Source organism: Mesocricetus auratus, unplaced genomic scaffold (assembly GCF_017639785.1).
Source record: "Mesocricetus auratus isolate SY011 unplaced genomic scaffold, BCM_Maur_2.0 Super-Scaffold_100021, whole genome shotgun sequence".
Classification (NCBI taxonomy): domain Eukaryota; kingdom Metazoa; phylum Chordata; class Mammalia; order Rodentia; family Cricetidae; genus Mesocricetus; species Mesocricetus auratus.
The window spans coordinates 30,387,443-30,395,285 of NW_024429202.1; the positions used below are offsets into that span (position 1 = coordinate 30,387,443).

General features: G+C 45.6%; 1 long non-coding RNA gene across 1 annotated transcript; it reads right to left on the minus strand.

Annotated features, from left to right (window-relative positions):
• Positions 1-458: 458 nt before the first annotated feature.
• LOC110341873 lies at positions 459-7,050 on the minus strand. The gene is made up of 3 exons (XR_002383873.1): positions 6,949-7,050; positions 6,385-6,677; positions 459-771 (listed from the first exon to the last, which is right to left on the minus strand). It is a non-coding gene; the product is annotated as an uncharacterized LOC110341873 (long non-coding RNA).
• Positions 7,051-7,843: the final 793 nt, after the last annotated feature.

Below are 7,843 nucleotides of genomic sequence, written 5' to 3' on the forward strand. Positions count from 1 at the left end.
GTGCCTAGGGTCACTCTGAGACAAGATGCCTTAGTTAGGGCTTTCTTTTCTTTTGTTTTTTTTTGTTTGTTTGTTTTTCGAGACAGGGTTTCTTGAAAACTGGGTGGCTTTGGAGGCTATCCTGGAACTCGCTCTATAGACTAGGCTGGTCTTGAACTCACGGATCCACCTGCTTCTGCCTCCTGAGTGCTGGGATTAAAGGCGTACACTACCACCACTTGGCCATTATTTAGGGTTTTCTATTGCTGGGAAAAGACACCATGACTAGGGCAACTCTTACAATGAAAACATTTAATTGGGGTGGCTCACTTACAGTTTCAGAGGTCCAGTCTTGCAGGCGGACATGGTGCTGGAGGAATAGCTAATGGTCCTACATCTTACAGGCAATGGGAAGTCAACTGAAAGTCACACTGAGGGAAGTCTGAGCAAAAGAGACCTCAAAGCCCGCCCCCACCAGGGACTCACTTTCTCCAACAAGGCCACACTTCCTAATAGTGCCACCGCCTCTGGGGTCCATTTTCTTTCAAATCATCACACAAGCCAAGCTGCAAAGAGGACTCTCAGACTGGATCAGCTACTTGGAAGAAGCAGGGCCCAGTTGAGCTGGTGGGAAGGGGTTTAGACCAATTGAGTCACTTGGAAAGGACGCTCTCCAACCTGCCGAAGCTGCCTGCAGGCTGTGCCGTGGGCTCCAGGTTCCCAGCTTTGTGAGCTGTCACCCACACTGGGGTGGGCCTTGGTGATACAGCTATCCATGAGTTAGTTCTACTCCTGTAAGTAACCACAATAAAACTCATTGGTTCACCAAGTTGAACTTTGATGATGTCTATACTTTGATCTGTTCTGGACTCCCTACTTGGGGTGAGTAGATGTGCCTCCCCCAAAATGTTTCGTCACACAACATGGAATGCACTCCTTCTTAAACCATGAGGCAAAATAGCCCCCCCCCCCCACTGGAGAGATGGTTCAGCAGCTAAAATGCTTGCTGCTCTTGTAGAGGGCTCAAGTTCAGCTCCTAGCACTCACACCAGATAATTTACAACCACCTGCAACTCTAGCTCCAGGGGCTCCAACATGCTTTTTTTGGCCTAGCATGTAAAGAGAAGTTTTTTCTTTGAGAGAATGCCTTCCTGCCAGCCTGGTTCTAGAGCCGCATCAGTCCTAAATAAACACACAGGAGGCTATATTAATTATGAAGCTGTTGGCCTTGCTTGTTTCTTACTGGCTAGCTCTGACTTAAGTAATTACCCCATAATTGTTAATCTAAGTATGTTTCTTACCGGAGAATAGTTCTGGGCTTCCTACCCCATGGCGGTTACATCTTGCTCTCTCCTTGTGTTTCTCCTACCCAGAGTCCTTCTGGACTCCTAGTCCCTCCTATCTAGATTCCCTATTGGCCAGACAGTGCTTTATTGACAAATGCACAGGACTTCCCCAACACTAGCAGACTCTCTCTTTTTTTTTTTTTTTTTTTTTTTTTTTTTTTGGTTTTTCGAGACAGGGTTTCTCTGTATTGTTTTGGAGGCTGTCCTGGAACTCACTCTGTAGACCAGGCTGGCCTCGAACTCACAGAGATCTGCCTGCCTCTGCCTCCCGAGTGCTGGGATTAAAGGCGTGCGCCACCAACACCCGGCTAGCAGACTCTCTTTAAGTTACTTTTGTTAGATGTTTTGTCTCAGCAACAAGCAACGTAACTAATATACTGAGAGCAGACATGAATAGCAGTTAAGGAAGGGTGGATTGGGGGTGGGTATGGGTGATAAGGAGTCCCCGAGTGAAGCTGGAAAAAAGGTGACCTAGGGAACAGGAAGAGGGTATCTGGAAGCAAGGATGAATTCAAGTGATGCTTTTTGAAGGGCCCCAAGCAGGTTCGACATGCTTGTTGCACTCTGCGGTGAGGCGTGTAAAGAGTTACATGGGTAACCACACATCAGTAAAGTTGGAGTTTTCCCCTTAAGCAGGGGTTCTCCTTGGGTGGGTAGGGGCCACAGGTGATGGTTGCTGCTGAATATGTTACAGTGGATAGGGCAGCCCAAGGTTGGCTGCTGAATGTGTCAGATAGCCCAGGATGAAATGGTGGGTCTCTTGGTTCAAGGAGTAGAACAAAATCACCATTGCAGTTACTAACATATATTCCTATAACCCAACCCAGCAGCATGCAGGAGGCTGAAGCAGGCAGACCATAAGTTCGAGGCCAGCTTGGGTTATGTAACAAAACCCAGTCCTCCCCAAACCAACCAACCAAACGAAAAGGTAAAAATACAATGCAAAACTCTTTTCCTTTTCTCTGCATTCTAATTATTTGTCACGCTATTGTTTTTATTTGCTACCTAGTGTTGTTTTAAATAGAGAAGTTAAACATGTGAAATTATCAGTATGTGGTGTCCCCTTTATTTTCATATTCTACGGTGCTGGTTTTGAACTACAAATATAAAGACACTTACTTCACACGTGGAACCACTAAAATCACCCTATTCATATTTCGTAGCTGGCCTGTGCGTATATGCTTGTTTTTCTAGGCAAGCAGGAAGGCTGCTCAGAGCTCGTGTGCCTGCTGTTACTCTACTCCGTAGCGGCACACTGTCCCAGCAGCTACCTTGAGGAGGGAAGAGTTAAAGGCAGAGAGCTGGAAACTGTTCTGGCCTCCCCTTCCCTGCCAGGTAGGACCCTCAGATAAAATACAAGGTCACTTGTAGTTTGGATTTGGAGAACAACATTAAAATTTCAGTGTAAGTATGCCCTATGTTGCTTATCTGAAACTCAAATTTTATCAGGCAACCTACGCTTACTAATAAGACCCGCTCTGCTCCTGGGCTTTTCATGGTCTAGGGCAGTGCTCTACTACTGAGTTTCCTGACTCCATTAGCCGCAAAACTCTACTTCTGGGACACTGCTCTCAGTAGTCCGCAAGTTCAGGGACGGAACATGAATGAGAGAATACCCGGTAGCTTATCAATCATCTGCATTTTTTTTTGGTGGTCAGCCTGCTTTTTATGCATTCAAAGCAAGTTTCTTGTTGGAAAGAATCCTGGATCTGTGAAGGATTCCGCTGAGGAAACTGAGGGGTTCTCAACCTGTGGGCTGCAACTCTTTGGGGTCATCTAAGACCATTAGAAAACACAGATATTTACACAAATACTTACAATATTATGATTCATAACACTAGTGAAATTATAGTTATGAAGTAGTGACAAAATAATTTTGTGGTTGGAGGGGGTCACCCCAACATAAGGAACGGTATTAAAGGGTCCCAGGATCAGGAAGGTTGCTAACCACTGGCTTACTCAGTCACAAGTAAAACGCATTTCTATTTAGCTTGCTCTGATTGTCACTGCACCTTCATGCATCGTGGTCCAATGAGAATTCTGTGCTCATAGGACATTGGAACTGTCACCACTCTGCAAACAGGGCAGCAATGATCATGGCCATGACTATCGGGCTCTCCTGTATTTCACTTACAAGTTTAATGATCATTAATGTAGCACAAAAATAAAAGACCCAGAAGCTGATATTGGGGTTCAAGCTTTAAACTGAAGATCAGAAAAGCAAAGCAGCCAGCCACTAGCTCTTCTATCTTAGTTTAGACCAAAGGGGCGACCCTCAAATCGCTCCCGACTTCACTGCTCCTCAGATTCACTAAGACCATGCTCTCCTCAACGTGGCTAGAGACTAATCCTGATATTAACTACTGAAGAGCCTGCTCCTATCTTTATAACTCTCTAGTGCTGGGATTAAAGGTGTGAGCTGTTACCCTTTTAGACTGATTCAATCTCGTGTATCCCTGGGTGGCTCTGAACTCAGAGAGATCCACCTACCTCAGATCTTAATCCTGAGTCCTGGGATTAAAGGTGTATACCACCACTGCTTGATCTCTATAGATTCAGGCTGGCTTTACTTTCTGAATCCTCAGGCAAGTTTTAATAAATCATAAATAATGTATCACCACACATTAAGAACTTCAAGATGAGCCAGGTGGTGGTGGCGGCGGCGGCGGCGCACGCCTTTAATCCCAGCACTCGGGAGGCAGAGGCAGGCGGATCTCTTGAGTTCGAGGCCGGGCTGGACCGACAGCCTCCAAAACAATACAGAGAAACCCTGTCTCATAAAACAACAACAACAACAACAAAAAAAAACAAAACAAACAAACAAAAAAAGAACTTCAAGATGATGACAGTGGAGCCTGCAAGTGTTAGGATCTCCTCTGAGTGTACTGCCTTTTGGAACTGCGTATGTTTCATTCCCAGGAACTCAGCCCTACAGCTGGCCACAAATGCCAACAGTGCTAAAGCCCTACTCTGAGGGAGATAGGGAGCCTGAAGGATTCTAAACACTTGGGGAACACAGAAGCTGGAGAGAGGTGCTCTGAGCAGACTGTGCTATGGGAGAATCTATAGACAGCATAGAATTTGGATCCAAGTAGGAACTCTGGAAGTACAGCTTAGTGGAAACAATGTGAAAACACCAGTGCGGGTTGAAACAATTGCACATGGCCCCTGGGAAGGCACTGGGTGGCACAGTCATCTCATCTTGCCGTGTGTTGGATCAAGGTGGTTCTCTTTTCAGCTGCCATGGCATGTGCTGAAGTTGGTGGCTCGTGTTCAGCATCCATGTGGCATGGGGAGTATTTAAATACTTGCATAGTATTCAGTACGGGGAGGTGCCGCGCCGTAGTAACCCACCCACAGGCACTGAGACGGACTTAGAAAAGGGCAGTCTTGTCTCTGCTACCAAGGTTCTCCAAGGTGGGTGTTCACTGCAGTGACATTTGGGCTGCTGCTCCAACACCCAGCCACTCTGTTACCACTGCGTAGCAACGATGTTGTTTGAGGAACTGCTCCCAGCCTCAGCCCTCATTAATCTGATCTAGCCAGGTCATTTCCATCTGCCTGGGTAACGCAGGCCTAAGCAATTAAACAATGGTAGCCCGTGGCCAGGGGGAGAGAGCAGCCAACTGATTGGAAACTGGGACTTCTGCTCAGGGCTCTGGACCTGCTGGCTTTTTCCTCTTCTGTGTAAATAGGGAGGCCCAGCGGCTACAAGCAGCCACATTGTCACATTGTCACCATGAGACAAACCATACTGGGTAAAAAACAACCCACAAGAAGGCAGTCAGAGCTGGGAGTACTACAGTTTAACGGAAACACATCACTGGCAGAACTACGTCTAAAACCTTTCTCCAATGGCGTCCTTGCTGCTCTACGGTTTCTGCTAGTTTTTAAGTCACCTGAATTGAACTCTGATATTTTCAGCCCACTCTGGGCATCCCACTAAAAAACAGGGACTGCTGGGCTCCAGTCTTGCTGAGGAACAGAGAGAACACACTAAAGACACCAGGAAAGGCATGGCTTGCCATTATCAGCTGGTGCCAATGCAGCCATCTCTGGAGATACAATGTCACAATTACACCCGCTATGGGTGTGTGTGGGGGGTTGTGTGGCTTACCCTTCATACATGGGGGCCTAAAGTTATGTGGAGGGGACTTCACCAGTGTGCAGAAGACTTCTGGAGGATCAGTGGCCCATTAGCCGCACGGAGAAGAAAGACCTCTGATAGTTAGGATGCATCTGAACTGGAAGGTTTTGCATAGTGAACCACTCCTCAGGGTGTGGTCCAGTTTGAGTAGTCAGAATGACTCTCTCCTCTTTATTGTCCCTCTTCTAGTTTCTGTTTTGTGCATATCCAGTTAGCAGCAAGTGCCCCAAGATTCTCTACCCAATGAGAGTCGTCTTTCCTTGGCTCTGGGACTTTGATAAGATTTTTCAACCCATGATCATATTGTGTTACTATCAAGGGAAATTTTGAAGATGTAATTACAGATAATAATGACTTGACTTTGAGATAATCAAAAGAGAGATTATGCAGGTGGGTGCAACCTCATCACATTCCTTTAAAGGCACAGCATTTCTTTATGGCTGGTGGCAGATGGAGAGAGATCAGAGAGACTCGAAGCATAAGAAGGATTGAAAGTGCCCTTGCTGACTTTGAAGATAGTTAGCTACACACCAGAGCCTGAGAGAAGCCTCTCCATGAGAAGGGTGACCTGATCCACAGCCAGCAATGACATGAGGCCTTTGCCACACAGCTGCATGGAATGGAATGATCCAGAAACAACTTAGAAGTAGCTTCTTCCCCAGCTCTGGGGAACAACACTTGCTGGGCTAATACTTGGAGTTCAGATCATAAATAGAGAACCCGGTCATTTATACAGACTTCTGACCCACAGAACCATAAGATGGCAAAGGGATGCTATTTTAAACTCTTCTATTTGTAGTCATTTGTTAGCTAGAATTAGTAACGTGTCAGCTAGCAATTCCTTAAGTGGTTTTTAATTAGGAACTCGGGAGGTAGACAAAACCAAACATGCACACACACGTACAAGTGTACCTGAGGTACTCGGTGGGAGCCAGAGATGATCTGACTTGAGGGATTTGTGTAGCAGCCCCTTTCTCCTGTCTTTATAAGCTGATGGTTCCAGCAAGGGATTTAAACAAAAGCTGTCTGGTTGTAGTTAATTGTTCAGGTTTTAAAAGATCATCTTCATCTTTTACTTCTTGTTTTACTCTGCAAGTTCTGGGAATTCTCCACACTCAATTTGAAACAGGTGTGAAAATCCACAAGCTGTGAGGGGCCTCTAGATGTCAATGAAAACAAATTGTCCTGAGCTACCCGGTGACCATCTAAGTGACAAAACACTGCATTAGAAACTGAGTAAATTCATTCTGAAATGCATATCTCAATTTATGCATTTTAGATTCACATGGCTGAAAAAGGACAAATTTATTAGAGCAACTTGCAGTGTCAAAGTGTGCCAGCAAGGCTTCCGGCCCTACACCAGTCATGAATGCTGCCAACCAGGTGTTGTGGCTAGCTTTCCTATTGTTATGCTAAACACACACACAAAAGCAACTTGGGGAGAAACAGGTTTACATGGCTTAGTTTATGGCTTACATCTCTATGTCTCCTCCCAGGTTAATCACAAAGGGAAGTCAAACAGAGCAGGAGACTGGAGGCAGGAACTGGTGCTCTTTCTGGCTTGCTCCTCGTGGCTTGCTCAACCTGTTGTTTCCTTATACAACTCAGGACCACCAGCCCAGTGGTAGCACCTCCCACAGTGGGCTGAGCCCTCCTACATCAATTAGCAACACCTCATAGGCCAATCGGACAGAGGCTTTGGTTGAGGCTCGCTCTTCCCAGGTGAATTTAAGTTACTGTCAAGTTGACAGCTGAAGCTAAGTATGTATGATACCAGACCCTGAGCCCGTTCTAAGACAAAGAAAAGCAAATGTTCTGAAAGCAAATGTGTGTAGCTTCTTGTTCTCTTAAGGGACCACCCAGTGGTGTGTGCTGAGAGCATTAGGCTGGGGAGTTGGGATGCAGAGCATAGAGGGGTTTTGTGGTAGTGAATGTATAGTAGTTTCTCCATCCTCCTTGGGGGATATGCTCTAAGTGGGGGTGTGTGTTTCTGAGGCTGTAGATAGTAACAAATCTCATTTGTATATGTCGTATTTTTCTCCTTATACCTATGAAACACTTTATAATCTAAGCATAGAAAGAACTTAGTAATAATTAATAAAAACAGGGTTACTTTAACAGCATACCATAATAAAATTATGTGAATTTATGGTGTCTCTCAAAAATCTGTGTGTGTATCATGTCGTACGTGTATTTATGTGTAAATGTGTAAGGGAGGGTTCAGGTTCTTGCGCGTTTGCACATGTGGAGGCCATAGGTCAACATGGATGTCTTTTTCAATTGCTTTCTAGTCACTTTTTGAGTCAGGATCTCACACTGAACCTGACGCTTGTCAATTCAGCTAGACTAACCGGCCAGCAAATTTAGGGAT